Source organism: Anomalospiza imberbis, chromosome 37, assembly GCF_031753505.1.
Source record: "Anomalospiza imberbis isolate Cuckoo-Finch-1a 21T00152 chromosome 37, ASM3175350v1, whole genome shotgun sequence".
NCBI lineage: Eukaryota > Metazoa > Chordata > Aves > Passeriformes > Viduidae > Anomalospiza > Anomalospiza imberbis.
The window spans coordinates 201,068-217,098 of NC_089717.1; the positions used below are offsets into that span (position 1 = coordinate 201,068).

A 16,031-nucleotide genomic window follows, 5' to 3' on the forward strand; every position below is an offset into this window, starting at 1 on the left:
GCGTAGTTAAAGTCCCCACCAGGAAGACAGAAGGATTCTTGAGCAGCTGGAATCCGAGCGGGTTTATTGAGGATTGATCGAAGGAGTAGGGAGGCAGAAATAGGAGCAGGGAGACAACCACACTCAGGGGAAGCAGACTTGAGAGCCCCAGGAAAGGAGGAGCCAGAGTATATAACTGGGGAGGGAAGGAGTAACCAGGGTACAAATAATCCAATGGGAAGAGGGTGTAGGGGAGGAACAGGGATGGGATAACATAAACTGGGCCAATGAGGGAAAAGGGAGGGAGTGGTTTACAGAGGGAACCATTAGAAACAACTAGAAGAGAGAATTTTCCAGAACTTAGGGAGATGACAACCATAAACTGACAGGTGATGGGCATGTGCTCATTTGCATTGGGGGGCAGAGAACTCTGGGGAAATGCCTTATGCTAAACAACTGTAGTTTCCCATGGCATTCCCACACTGTCCTCCCCATGGGCACATCCAACATAAAACCTCTGAACTGCCACCATTTTACTGAGATTTTGGGGTCCTGGAGGATATTTGGAGAAATGTGGGAGAGTTTTCTCCATAGTTTTGCAGTCCGAATCCAAGAGGGATCAATCTGTTACATCAAAATTACTCAATCCCACTGAAAATGGCTCAATCCCAACCTAAAATAGCTCAGTCCCACCCCTTAAGGGCATGATTCCACCTCAAAATGGCTCCCCAGATATGTGATCCCACAGCACCCTCAAAACCCCCAGGAGGGGTGGGATGGGGATTGGGAAAGGTGGGATGTGAATTGGGAGGGTTGGGATGGGGTTTGGGGTGGAGTGGGATGTAGATTGGGAAGGGTGGGATTGGGATTGGGATTGGGATTGGGATTGGGAGTGGTGGGATGCAGGTTAGGGGCTGGAATGAATTTTGGGATTGGTGGGAAGGGATCTGGAATAAGAAAGCAAAAGATAGGGGATGTTAAGGATGGGGGTACCATGTCTCCAAGGGTATCCCCCAAATCTGTGGAGGTTTTGGGGTATCTGCCATTCCTGAAAAGATTTTGGGATATTCCCCATTCCTGAGGGGATTTTTGGACAACCCCATCCTGAGCAAGTTTTTGGGATACCCAGAATCCTTAGTGGGGAGTGGTGGGAGAGGGGGGAGACATGTGGCTCTGGCACTTGGAAGGGGGGCTCCATAGGGAAATGTACAGGGATCCCATTTTGGGGAGGACCCTGCTGCTTTCTGCTAGTTTTGGGGCGCTATGAACGACTTTTGGGAATATACTGCTCATTTTCAGGGGCTGAGGTGACTCCCTGCTATTCTCAGGGGCTGCAGTGATGCCCCCTCATTATGGGAGGATGAGGTGACCCCATTTTTGAAAGGATCCTGCTGCTTTCTGCCAATTTTCTGGGTTATAAATGGCTTGTGGAGGCCCCCTGCCCTCATTTTGGGGGTTGGGGTGACCCCATGGTTCCTCCGATGGCTGAGGGGTTATAACTGGCTTGTGGGGGTCACCCGATTGCGGTACATCCCCCCTGGAGCAGGGCGTGTCCCCTTGCTGCAGCGCCAGGCCTGCGGCAGCGCTCAGCCGACGGTAACTCCCCAGTGTCCAGGCAGAGCTGCAGCGCCCAGCGCTGCCCACTTGCAGCCCCCCTCGGCCCCAGCGCCCCCCGCCAGGGGAATTTGGGGAGGGGGGAGGCGCCCAGGCCGGGCTCGCCTGCGCTGTCCCCGCGGGGCCCAGCCCTGCCCGGGCACGGCCGATGCCGCCCGCCCGCGCTCCGCGCTGGTCCGGACTGGTCCGGACTGGTGCTCCCGGGGCCGCTTTGGGGACCCCCCCAGTGCACAGCGCGGCTGCTCTGGGGCGGGCGGCACCGCCCGGCGCTGGCGATGGGACAGCTGGGGCCGTACTGGTGGCGCTGGGAGCAGCCCCGGCTGCGGCGCGGAGCTCTCGGGTGCGTGGGAGGTGGAATGGGGGGAAGGAGGTGGCGGGGGGGGGAGGATGGGAAGCAGTGAGGCCGGGACGGGAAAAGGAGGGGGTAGGACCTCCCCACACCCAGAGCGGGGAATGGTGGGCTGGGGATCTGAGGGCGATGGGAGAGACGTGGAAAGTTTGGTCTGGGACTCATAAACGGAGTGGGAGGGATATGGAATCCACAAAACTCAGTGAAAGGGGCACATCAAACCCCCAGATTTAGTGGGAGGTAGGTGGCAGCCCCAAAAACAAGTTCTGGGGAAACCTGGGGATTAGGGGTATGATAGGAAGGGCGTGTGAGAGGGTGGAGAAGAGGATCTTTTGACTTCCAAACTGAGTGTGAAGGGGCTGAATTCCCAGTACTGAGCGGGGGGGTGGGAACACCCTGAAACGAAGCTGTAGGGGGAGCTGAGAATTGAAGGGACGATGGAAAATTACTGGGAGAATGAGGAAAATTGGAGGTGGGACAGTGGGCGGGGACATCCCGTGGGAGTCCTGGACCCGGATGCTCTGCCGGAATGGGGTCAAACAACTCGAGCAATGCCCTGCTTGCAAACATGCCAGAGGTAAATGAAGAAGGGGTTTCCACTGCTTTTGGTGTTGAATGACAATGAGATAAGATACAGGAGATCTGTTAAAATACCGGGATAAAGGAACAACCAAATGATAACTTATCCAAAGCTGCTGAGCTGGCACAGCGGCCTGGGCACATCCGCCAGACAGTGCAGGCATTCAGGCTGTAACAGCCCTATCCCAAATTTTAACTGCAGAGTCTCCTGACATATCTAGTTCGTAGGGAGGGAGGCATGTGGAGAGTCTTCCTTTAAATAAGGATACTCCTCAAGGAGCGGAGCTCCCAGTGCTGTGCGAGGCAGGGATATGACCCCCCCCCACCACCACTGCACAGCCCAGCTGCTTTTGGAGTGCCAGCACCTGTTTGGAGCTGGGGATTGTGTGGGGGGGGTGGGGCTGGGTAACAAGAAAATGTCACTGAAAACAGGAACTAAACTCTTTACCTCTGTAATTTCACTATTAGAAAGCAGCTTTATTTCAGTGGCAGGTGTGTGCAGGGTATGTCTCCCCCTATCACACACACACTCGGCTATCTCTCATATTTGTTTGTATTTATATAATTAATACATGTTAATACATTTCCCAACTCATACATATATGCTAAACATTCTTCTCAAATTCTTTTTCATATTTAAATCACTTATTGCAACTCATTTACATTAGAGTAAGGGTCATATAAGGGTCTCTGGTGGTCACTTGGAGAACATCTCATTTCTCAAATTATCCCTGTTCATCACAGGCATCAAAAAAACAGCTGCTTCTTGAGGGCATCCCAGCTCTGCATATGGATCGTCAGGTCTCTGCACAATGTGGGTCACTGTGGATCATCCAGTGTGTGCCCTCCAATGGGTGAAGAAGTTGGAGCAATAAACAAAGCTCTTCCCACCACCACCACGCTGGGGCACTCACAGGCCTTCCTTTATTGGTAGGGGCAGTGTGAGGTCAAGGCAGAGCTGCAGGAGCTCTTCCCACACTCCCAACACTTACAGGGTTTCACCCAAGCTGTGGATGTCTTGATGGGTGATGAGATTGGAGCTACAGCTGAAGCTCTTCCTACAGCTGGTACACATCCTTTTCATGTGTGTGTGTCACACACCCACAGGGATGCTGAAAGTAACAAATCAACAGCTTACATTAGAAGATACTGAAACCTTTTCTTCATCCAGCTTTGTAGGTTCCCATTTATATATGTAGCCACCTCCAATTCTGGGTCAAAAAATGAGCCCTATTTTTCAGAAGTGCTATGCATGCACAACTCTAGCTGCTGTTCTAGGTGCACTGCAAGTAGTCAGCACTTCCAGAAACACAAACAAACAAAACGAAAACCAAGAAAGCAAAACACATTGGGTACATGAAAAAGGACTGGCTGGAAGGAATAATGTTTCTCATTGGCCTTACCAACAGCTGGTGTTACCTTTAGTTTAATTTTACACACTGAGAACCATCTGATTGAACAGCCTTGCATCAACTCAAAATAAATTAAAAGCAGGTTTTGCTATGTCACAGCTGTAAACTAATTTTTCAATCCTAGAGTACAGCAAGTTATGTATTTCAAGATGAAAAATCACAATGCAAATTGGAAGAAATTATTTAAACTACTTGTACACTGCAAAGGGGAAAGAATTAGCTGAATCAACAGTTCAATGAAGGCATCTGCTCAGCATGAAGCATCCTCCCCTATTTCCTTCCCCAGCTCAAACTTCCTTGTTAGTTTTTTTTTTCTTCATCCTCTTGGCCTAATTTTAAAACTCTAGCTGTCATCTTCCCATCTTCTGGGCTAACCCCTGTTCCTAATTTCACTTGTAGATCTCGTCCCAATAAGTTGCTACCTGCCCCTGGGACCAATAAGACATTCCCCCATCCAAAATCTACTTTCTCCCTCAATTACCACATTTTTAGTGACAGGAACTGTGAAACTCTCTCCTTTTGCTCCTGTTACTTTACAGTATCTTTGCTCACACTATAACCTTTTGGAATATTTAACAGACAGGTTCTTTCTGCTCCTCTGTCTACCACAGCTTCAAATTCTTCTTCTTGGGGACCCACTTTTAAAGTTATCACCGGCTCCAGATGGTATTTGTCCCCTAAATTATAGAGCTTATGACTTCTCTATTCCTCTTTTGTGCCAATCTCTCGGAAGATTTTCAGATCTTTTACCCTCTTAGGACAATCTCTCGTATAATGTCCTTTGCCCTTACAGTAAAAGCAGACATTCCTGGAATGCTCCTGAGACTTGGTTTGTATTGGGGTTTTAGTCTTTCCTGTTCCCCCGTCTCTACAACTGTCACATCTAGGAGTAGTGCTTGTGTGTTTTTGATTTTTCTTGTAATTGTTTTCTCGCATGGTGGCTGCCACAATCCTTGCTTTTAGTTTAGCTTTGACAAAAAACTTTCTGAGCCTCCTTTAATAAACCATCTAATGATTTATCTTGCCGATCTTCAAATTTTTCCATTTTTTTCCCAAATATCTGACGAAACACCAGTAACAAAGTTAATCCTTAACAAAGCTTTTCCCACATCAGTCTCAGGATCCATTCCAGAACGTTGCCCTGTATTTCTCCCAAGTCTGTCCAACCATTCAGCTGGAGCCTCCCCTTTCCCCTGCTGTGCCTCAAAAGCCCCTTCAGCATTCTGCCCTCGAGGTGCTGCCGCCCCCCATTCTCTTGATCATTAAATTACGATACTCATTCATGTGCTTTCTCCCCTCCTCATCATCCTGACCCCGCTCAGGAGGCTCTTCCTCTAGAGAAAGTTTCCCTGAACAGCCGGAGTTGTGGTTACCGAGGGAACGGAACGCAGGGCAGGAAGGGGGGTTTAGGGGAGGGATCCTCCCGAGGCTTAGTGCTCCAAGGCGCAGGCGGGGTCCGCTGCCGGAACGGCCGAAGGGCGATCCTCGGTGGAGACCGAGCCGCACACGGCCGATGGCGGCCGACTCGGCAGCTCCCGGCAGGGACAAAGCAGGCGGGGCGGCCCCGGCAGCAGCGGCGGCGCCCAGCGCAGCCGGCACGGGCAGGGCAGCAGGGATGGGACCGGCGGGACCAACGGGACCCCCCCGGCGCGGCCAGCGCGGCGACCCCAGACCACGCGGCAGGACGGACCGGGGCACGGCCGGCGGAGCGGCCGCGGGCCAGGCGGCCGGGACCGGGGCAGACAAATTCACCGGCGGGGCCGGAGCCGGGATGGGGGCGGGGACCGGCGGGGCAGCCCCGAGCGGCGAGAGCGGGGCCGGGACGGGAACCGGGACCCGCGGGGCAGCCGCGGGTGGTGGGCAGGCGAGTGGGAACGGAGGAGACAACACTTGCAAAAGGATGCCAATCTTTTTCTTTCCTCCCTTCCTCCTGTTCTCAGCCCTTTTCTTTCCCCCTTTTTTATTTTTCTTGCGTTGTCTCGGCGGTTTTTGATACTTTAAAGATTTTTATTCTCCCAGAATCTCCCGTCCAGCATATGGCATATTCTTTCTTCTGGATTGAACGGTTCTTTTGAATTTATAAATAAATTTTAGAGCCTAACAAATCTAAACTTCTACTTGGATACTTTGAAATGGTCGGAGAGCTAACTCAGGACCTCCTAATGTAATAAACTTTGTTCATCCAGACAAGCACTAAAGGAGACAGACAAGAATTTGAGCTGACTGAAGAATTTCAAAGTGATAGATAAAGGGGCTTTGTTTATCAAAGCAAACACGGAAGAGACAGATAAGAACTGACTAGAGAATTTTAAAATCTCAAGATGTGGGAGACCTAAGGAAAACACAGGCGTCTGGTTTAGGGGATTATGCAAATGTAGCACAGCAGGATGTAAATCCCAATATGTACAAGTTAACCTTTAGGCCAAAGACATCCACAAGGAAGGTAAAGAGCCTTCCTCCCGACGACCACCAAGAAGCAGAGCACCCCCAGAAGAGACGCACCAACGGGAAGCAAACGGACTCTAAGAACCAAGGGGTAAAGGGGGGGAGTGCGCGCCGTTGGCAGAGCAGAGACTCCCCGGCCGCCCAGCGCTGTATTTTGCTTGTTACCGCTTGCTCAATAAATTTATGTTAGTTGATTAATCCCTAATTGGCCTCCTTAGTTATTTGACGATAACAAAAATGTTGTTTTTTGTTATAAACGCCAGTCACTTGGTTTTTAAAATTTTAAAAGTTTAATAATAATAAAATGGTTATAAAAATAGTAATACAATTAGAGTAATGAAAATTTAGAGTTAGGACAATTACAAGACAATAAAAAGCAAAGAATTACGGATGTCCGGATGCTCTCGGGCACTTAAGCCCGATAAGCATGCCTTGTGAACAAAGGAATAATCTTTAAAAGCAATAGCCTGTTGCATATTCATACATCTCATACATGATGCATAAATTCCTTGCAAATTAAGAACTTTTCTGGTTTTTGTCAACTTCTTCCCCTTAATCCTGGTGGTTCCATAAAGAGAGAAGGTGGAAGAATGTTTGTCTTTTCTGATAAGGAGGCAGTAATTCTTTATGGGCCCCCATCATTGTCATCTCTGTGTGAAGAGTTTCTTCATTATCTCATCTCTTGCTTGAGCTAGTAAAAAAAACCCCACATACATAGGCTCTATTTTAACCACAAAACTACATTTACCATATTATTAAAATGTTAATACAGCACTTCTAATCAATACAACATAATACATATAGTATTCAATTTAATATTTGCGAAAAGCCAATCATAAAATATGCATTTTTCACAATCCCTCCTCTTATTCTTTATAAATCATTTGGCTTGAGCAATATTTCTTATCCAATTGTATTCTTTAGACTATGCTAGTAATCAAATAAAAGATGTGATTAAACGAGGAAGAAACATCAGAACAGTTGTAAAACATCCAAGGAAGAATCTTAATTTCTTCCACTATTCATTCTTCAATACATTACCCCATCAGTTAGTTTTTAACATTGTTTTCCCACTTTTGGACCGGTATCTGGGTTATTCCTTTAATTCTAATGCCTGAGCGGCTTTGTTTGTTATCTTCTCTATGATTGCTTGGAGTCTTATAATACGATTCAGTATATAATTTGGGTTTAATACAGAGGTAGATTGCTGTGCTGGTTTCACCTTTTTGTTTACTAATGGCCTTTTTGCCAAATCTTGGACTGTATTCCTGAAATCAAATGTAAAACAAATCCATCTCTCTCATTTTGGACATTCAATGCCCCATCTATTAACACTTTTTCCTAAGTTCCTTGTAATTCAATATTTTTCCCTATTTTTTTCTTGCAGGTACTCAGTTTGGATGGGTTATGACAGTGGCTGTTGACATGGGGGTGTGTAACAAAAAGGAACTTTGGTTTCTTTCCATGTAATATTTTTTTGTAGCATTTGTGACACGATCTTGCCAGTATCTCAAAAGGTAAAAGACAACAAATGAGAGACAGAAACAGGAATAACAGAGGTCTGGTATGGCTTATACCCCCACCTCCCCTGCCTATGGAGTTGCTTCCCATAGCAGGTATGTGTGATCTTCTCAGTGGCGAGTACAGTGGTCAATCCAGGCTTGCCCTCTGTTTCCTTTGTTACTCTTTTTACTAAATATTTTTAGGCAAGTCCTTTTTAACACTCCTTAACTGAGGTTTCTTACCATTCCTCAGGTATCTCTCAGTCAACAGGCACTGATAATTCCCATCCACAAAACAAAGTTATTACCTCAGTTGCTTTGAGTTCTATCTGTATAGGGGATAGATTCAGTACTCAATACCTATTGCAATGAGAACATAGATTTTGTGAGCTCCAATACCAATCATTCTCATAATTTGAACATTTACTTATAACCCAGTTAGCGTGTCCAGCACTGGGATGAATCAAATAAAGTATACAGTATAATACTGATGGTAATTTCCCTTCTTCCTTGTACAAGTCACAGGCTAAGGCCAGAATGTGAGAACTTTGATTAAAATAATCTTGATCTTCTTGTTTGAAGTGGCAATGTTCCTCTCCTAAGGAGGTGTCGGAGGCATCTGAGGGCTTATTTAGGCAGTGCTTAAAACCAGTGATGTAAGCTTTGCCTTATTTCTCAGTTAGGTGTTATTCTTTGTACCTTCCTTGGTTAATTTGGGTTTTCCCAAACTATTACCACCTAGTCCCAGTCAAGAGACAATTTGGTATCACCCGGTTTAGATGCGATAGTCCATTCTTCAAGGTTCTTCACAAGTTCTTTGATTTTGCTGTCATGAATTCACCCTCTTTCTGTGGTTCAGATTGCTGCTTTAGTGGTACCTGGAAAGGACTTCTTAATAACACAGTGTTAAAAGAAAGACAATACTGCATTAACTTTTACCATTAGTTTTCTTCAAAACTTTCTGGGTTTAACTAAAAGCTTTTTCTACAGCTGCTTCTTCTTCTTGTATCCAGCTGTGCTAATAGCTGCAGAGGCCAATTCTTCTTCTTGTGAGCTATAATTAGTTAAATAGAAAGACCAGGCCAATTTTAACACAACATGTATCACATCTCTTGCTTTTTACTTTTTGGGCAACATTTAACCCATTCTTCAGAACAAAAAGCCTCCTCTTCTTAACAACAAAAAACCAGAAAGAGAAAAGAGTTCTTGCTTAAACAAATAAATCACTTTGTGAAAGTCAGCTATCTCTGCCTTGATCTTATCTCTAGTGGTGGTCCCTTTCTTTTATTTATTTATTTATTTATTTTTTAACAGTCTTGCGTTTAACTCTGTCCTTGCCTCCCTCTCTCTTTTTCTCTCCCTCTCTTTCTCTCTCTTCACATTTTAACATCCACATTCCAGCATCAGTCCACCTTCTAACATCAGTCCACATTCCAATGTCTCAGAGAGGTAAGTCTGCCAATCACCCCTTCCCTTTTTTTTTTTTTCAACTTCTTTACAAATTAAATTACTTTTGTTATGTGCGTTTTGCAAGCATGCAATTCATGACACTCTCCACCAAGGCTACTAGCCACTCACAGCTGACACAGTACTAAAACTAAAGACTTGTTTTTCTATCACAATTTTTTTCCATTCATAAGCTCAAAAAGGTTGTAAGAACAAGGTAAACAACAACTTACTTCCAAAGTGATCCTGCTTGCACCAAAAAATTTAAGACAATGCTAGTTAGTGCAATGCAATTTGCAATGAAGCCAAGGTTTGATTTGGGAAGGGCATCTGAGAACACAGAGCATGAGTTTTACAAATCCATATTTTGAAGAGAGAATGGACAAAACATGAATACAGTGGGGAGAGACAGAAAGTAAGGAATTTGTCTCTGCAATACCTTCTCTTTGACTGCTAGGAAATGCTGTTCAAAGAGGCTCCTGTGGTACAAACAATAATTGGATGGAAAGAGGCACTCTTGAATTTAAGCTTTAATGTCACAATAGGAAACAGCACCTGAGCACTGCAGTGGTGAAGCACCCTGCCTGCAAACTCACCAGAGGCAAGCTACTGCTGCCACGCTGCAGGGCTACCTGCAGCACAGAGGGAATCACGACCAAGCCCTCCTTGCAGGCTTGGGTAAACCACACAAGGAACCCACAACTTCTTCATAGCTGTCTAACTCATTCCAGAAATAAAACTACAGCAAGCAGAGATCTCCCCCCACTGTCTTTTTTTTTTTTTTTTAAATGTGTGTGTGTCACACACCTACAGCGATGCTGAAAGTAACAAATTAACAGCTTACATTAGAAGATACTGAAACCTTTTCTTCATCCAGCTTTGTGTGTTCCCATTTATATATGTAGCCATCTCCAATTCGAGGTCAAAAATTGAGCCATATTTTTCAGAAGTGCAATGCATGCACAACTCTAGCTGCTGTTCTAGGTGCACTGCAAGTAGTCAGCACTTCCAGAAAGACAAACAAAACAAAAAACTAAAAAAGCAAAACACATTTGGGTACATGTAAAAGGACTGGCTGGAAGAAAAAATGTTACTCATTGACCTGCCAAGCAGCTGGTGTTACCTTTAGTTTAACTTTACACACTGAGAACCATGTGATTGAACAGCTTCACATCGATTCAAAATAAATTAAAAGTAGGTCTGGCTGTGTCACAGCTGTAAACTAGTTCTCAACTTTAGAGTATAGCAAGTTACAAATTTCAAGATGAAAAATCACAATGCAAATTGGAAGAAATAATTTAAACTACTTGTACACAGTAATGGGAAAAGAATTAGCTGAATCAACAGCTCAATTAAGACATTTGCTCAGTATGAAGCATCCTTCCCTATTTCCTTCTCTAGCCCAAACTTCCTTGTTAATTTTTTTTTTCTTGTTACTTTTACAGTATCTTTGCTCACACTATAATATTTTGGAATATTTAACAGACAGGTTCTTTTTGCCCCTGTGTCTACTACAAATTCTAATTCTTTTTCTTGGGGACCCACTTTTAAAGTTATCACAGACTCTAGATGGTATTTTTCCCTTAAAAAAATAGAGCCTCTAATATCCCTATTCTTCTTCTTTGCTCATCTCTCAGAAGATTTTCAGATCTGTTGCTCTCTTAGGACAATCTCTCTTATAATGTCCTTTGCTCTTACAGTAAAAGCAGACATTCCTGGAATGCTCCTGAGACTTGGTTTGTATTGGGGTTTTATTTTTTATTGTTCCCCTGTCTCTACTACTGTCATATCTAGGAGTCAATTTTTTCCATTATCTGGCCAAGCACAAAGTTAATCTTTAACAAAGCTTTTCTCACATCAGTCTCAGGATCCATTCTGGAATGTTGCCTTATATTTCTCCCAAGTCTGTCCAACCATTCAGTTGGAGCCTCCCCTTTCCCTTGTTGTGCCTCAAAAGTCCTTTCAGCATTCTGCCCTCGAGATGATGCCCCTTTTTTTTTTTTTTTCTTGATTATTAAATTACAATACTCATTCATATGTTTTCTCCCCTCCTCATTATTTCGACCCTGCTCAGCAGGTGCAGTTGGCATTTTGTCCTCTCCGGGGGGGAGGTGGGGGGGGCTGTGGTTTTTCTTTACTCCAGGCTTCTTTGCTTGCAATTTTGATAAAATAGTATCTTTATTATCGACCACATTTCTTCCCAGGTATAAATGCTTGAACTTAAAAATTGGTCTAATTGTTCAGCAGTGCTTATGGGATCTTTCAAAATCCCTTTGATTTCCTCTTTAAAATTCCTGACCTCAGAAGAAGTTAAAGGAGCATTTACAAACTCAGTTCCACCCCCTCCCATCGGGACGTCTCTTACTGGAAACAGATCCCAGTCTTTTTCTATAGCCTTTCTCCCGTGTTGTGAGGAAGCGTCTGGAGAATGTTGTTTTCTAACTGAACTTCTCGTGTTCCTATAAGGGGCGTCCTCCAGGTGCGAGTTTCTTTGAGCTGGAGCTGCAGTTACCAGGGGAACGGAGCTCAGGGGAGCATGGGCAGGGCTCGCTGCCGGAACCGCCAAACGAGGGGGCATTTCCAGGGGATACCAGCCGGGAGCGTGGTTAATGGTGGCTGGGTCAGCTGTTCCCAGCAGAGGCGAAGCAGCAGCGGCGGTGCCCAGAGCAGCTGGCACGGTCAGAGTCGCTGGGGATGGGGCAGAGGAAACAGCCGCAGGAGGAGCTGCCAAGGATGGGACAGACGGGACGGACGGGAGCCCGCCAGGCGCGGCCGGCGGAGCGGCCATGGACCAGCCGGGCGGGATGGGGGCAGGGACCGGTTGGGCAGCCGCGAGCAGCGAGACGGGGACTGGTACAGAGGCTGCGGGCGGCGAAACAGGCACCGGGACAGGCGCCGGCACCGGGGCAGGCGGAGCCGAAGCGAGCGGCTCGCTGGGACCTGGGACAAATGCCGGGACTGGGACAGACGGAGCTGAAACAAGCGGCGAGCCAGGGCCCGGGACAAGCGGCTCGGCTGCGAGTGGTGTGGTTCCCTCTTGTTCCACTCCCTTTTTCCCTTTTTCTTCTTTTTTACTGGTTTTCTGTCCCTTTTTTTTTTTTTTTTCCCCCAAAATTTTATCTATTCATTCCTTGCTCTTTTTTTTTTGTTTTTTTTTTTCCCCCACATTTTCTAACAACCTAAATACTACCTTCTTTCAACTACCCATGCAAAAAATCCTTTCTCTCACAAACCATTCGACATAATACACCTCCCTCTAAAAAATAAAGCTCAAAATAAACAATCTACATTACATATCTTCCACTAATTTCCATTTACTCACCTTTATTTTCTACTTACTTTCGCACACATATCCACACCCTCAGGCCTGTTCATTCATACTTCTACATTTCCCTTTATTTTATTGCACAGAGGAAGGAAACATTAGCAAACCTCTTAGACTTAGACAAAGAGATTTCTGTTGCCAGAGAATCGTGAATCGTGTAAGCCCCCACCCTGACCCCTTCCACCTCCCCGAGGTTTGGCTATCCCTCTTCCCTAGAGATAGCCTCAGAGTCAGGGGTTCGGACCTCCGTACCTTGCCCGATCTGGACTCCCCACACCCCCTCCCCCAGGGGGAATGGGTTAGACAACTACGTTGTGCAGCTGCAGTGCTTAAAGGTCCTACGATACTGAGCCATCCTTGCTTTGGGGGCAGCCTCTCTGGGCTTCAGTACCGCTGGGCCTCTGGGAAGTGCCCTGAGCTACTCAATCCTGGGTGCTCTCGAAGGTTAATATCTCAACCCAGCAGACTTTTTCACTCAAGTTTATTTTTGGTTGCCTCTGGTGCCAATTCACCTTTGAGGCTGGCTGCATGCGACTCACACCTGGTGCAAGTCACAGCTTCCCCCTCACGCCCCGGGGAACAAGGCTAGGTTTGCAGGGTTTTGCCTCAGCTCCCACCTGCGGGGACTTGTTGGTGTGGGACCCACCTTCGCGTACACAACAAAACAACAAGGTACCTTTTAATTCACCTAATTACACTTTTAGGTGTTACTGGCCAGTGCCGGTGTTCTTGGATATCCCTCAATCTACCTGTGTTGTCCAAAGCAGAATTTTTAGGGGCCCCTCCCACACATTTTACTTTTTTTTTTTTTTCCCAATAGATTATGCCAGGAAAACCCTCTTTTTACCTTTTTTTTTTTTTCCCAGTGAATTATGCCAAGAAAAACCTCTTTTTACCTTTTATTTTACCCCCCACCAAGGGGTCCCACTCTTTCCCTGAGACCCAGTCCCAGTTTTCCCCGGGGAGGGATTCTATCACTCTTTTTTTCTCTCGCTTTTTCTCTTTACTGGCCGCTTTTCTCGCAAAAAGGACGGAAACGCAGCATGGGAGACTTCACTCTCGCTTAGCAGGTCTGGGGTAACCAGCCCGTCTCTCATTCGCACACATTCATCCCCGCTTATCCGCCCCGTCCAAACAAATACTCACCTATCCTTTGTCCTTGGGTCTTTGTTCTTTGCCTACACTTTAGTCTTAGGGGCTAATTACCACGGTTTTAGGGAATCCTTTCCCTTTTCTTTGTTTTATTGTCTCCTTTTGTCCCTGGATCATAACCTGTGTCTGTCGGTCACACCAGGGGAACAGAGCCAGGCTGCCTAACAGGGCAGAACGTGTCTTCCTCACCCTGACTCTCCTAAGGCACTGGCAGAGAGGTGTTAGAAACCATCCTCTGCTACCATAATTGTGAAAAACACCAATCACTTGTTTTTTTAAAATTTTATAAGTTTAATAATAAAAAAATACTAATACAATTAGAGTAATAAAATTTAGAGTTAGGACAATTACAAGACAATAAAAAGCGAAGAATTACGGATGTCCAGATGCTCTCGGACACTAAGTCACAAAAAGCATGCATTGTGAACAAAGGAATAACCCTTAAAAACCCTATAGTGTTGCATATTCATACATACTTCATGATTATGCATACATTCTATTTAAAACCAGAAACTCTATCTGCTATATGACAACTGCTTCTTCTAATCCCCATGGAGTCTTCGAGTCTGAGCATGGCCTGAAGAAATTCGCTTCTTCTGATAAGAAAACCATAAATTCCTCTTCTCTGGAAAATTTAGCTGTTCTGTTACTGTTATCTTGAAGCGAGTATCTCATTCCGTAAAAAAAAAAAAAAACACATACATAGTTTCTATTTTAACTACTAAAGCTTCATTTTAACTACAAAACTACATTTACCATACTATTAAAATGTTAATACAGCACTTCTAATCAGTATAACATAATACATATCGTAATTTAATATTTGCGAAAAGCCAATCATAAAATATGCATTTTTCACAGACGCAAATCTCCTTCCTCGCCTTCTTCCTTCTTCTCTCTCCTTGTCCTTTTTTCTTCCTTCTTCTTTCTGCTTGTTCCTTCCTCCCGCCCAGCACTGAGCTGTGGATGGAGACCAGGGAGAACAAATCCCTGTAGCAGAACCTTATGAAAAAGGCCATTTTTAGTGGCTCCATGGCACATGAAGTCAAAAGGGAGGAAAAGCCATGAAGATCCCCCACAAGGAGGGCCTGCAAACCCAACCCATGGTGCTCTGAGGAGGAAAGACCTACCCTGTGTTGGGAAGGCAGCTAAGTTCTGACTTGGTGGTTGACCAGCAGCTTCACGATGGGGAGAAACCCTACAAGTGCTTCTTGGAATGTGGGAAGAGCTTCAGCAACAGCTCCAACCTCCTCATCCACCAGTGGGTGCACATGGGGAAACGGCCCTATGAGTGTGATGAATGTGGAAAGAGCTTAAGCCAGAACTCCAACCTGAACTGCCACTAGAAGATCCACACGGGGAACAGCCCTAAAAGTGTTTGGAATGTGGGAAGAGCTTTATCCAGAGCTTTAGCCTGATGTGCCACCAGAAGATCCACACTGGGGAATGGCCCTACCTGTGCTTGGAATGCAGGAAGAGCTTCAGGTGAAGCACCTGCCTGGTCTGCCACCAGAGCATCCACACTGGGGAATAGCCCTACATGTGCAGGGAATGTGGAAAGAGGTTTAGTGACTGTTCCAACCTTATCTGCCACCAGAACATCCATACCAGGAGGAGGCTCTAAGAGTGTCCCAAGTGTGGAAGGAGCTCCTCCTGCAGCTCTGCCTTGATCCAACACCAACAGACCCATCACCAACAGTCCCACAGGTAAGAGAAGTCCTGCGAGTGCCCTGCCTGCAGGAAGAGCTTTGTTCACTGCTCCAGCTTCACTCATTAGAGGACCCACATTGTGTTATCTATGGTGACCATGCTGGGACTTGAATCAACCTGGTGATTCAAGTTGGTCACAGACGTGGTAATCCAGCACTGGTAGAGACCAAGATTTTGGAGACAATTTTGTGGGAACACCTCCTGTCCTGGTTTAGGGCAAATTTGGGAGAAAACCTCCAGGAGGAGCCCCCCCAGACAGCAAACCCCCACGGCCCCTCCTCCCCACCTGGTTTGGGAAGAATTTCCTTGGAGAGAAGTGGAAAAAACCCTCTTTATTTAACAGACAGAAACACTCCCCAGCACAAAACAACAACACCAGATGACAAAAACTCTTTCACTGCTCTGAAGAGATGACAAATTCAGAAAGTCTCACCTGGGAGTGGTTGCCCAGTTCTCGGTCTCCGGCGCTGGGGATGGCTGCTGCAGGTCACAAAATGCAGCCTCTCGGTGTTTCTCAG

General features: G+C 45.9%; 1 protein-coding gene, 1 long non-coding RNA gene and 1 pseudogene across 4 annotated transcripts in view; 2 read left to right on the forward strand and 1 right to left on the reverse strand.

Moving 5' to 3' along the window:
- Positions 1-16,031, forward strand: part of LOC137464133 (class I histocompatibility antigen, F10 alpha chain-like) — a 372,308-nt gene that overhangs the window by 151,109 nt on the left and 205,168 nt on the right. The gene's annotated exons all lie outside the window — the stretch shown is intronic.
- The window catches only part of LOC137464158 (uncharacterized), a 61,381-nt gene that overhangs the window by 1,863 nt on the left and 43,487 nt on the right, over positions 1-16,031 (reverse strand). Inside the window, exon 2 of one of the 2 annotated variants that reach the window (XR_010994075.1) lies at positions 481-693. This is a non-coding gene — a long non-coding RNA (uncharacterized lncRNA). Of the gene's footprint in view, positions 1-480; positions 701-16,031 lie in introns of those variants that run through there. The other variant, XR_010994074.1, reaches the window with a different exon arrangement.
- LOC137464161 (zinc finger protein 239-like) lies at positions 5,447-15,514 on the forward strand (annotated as a pseudogene).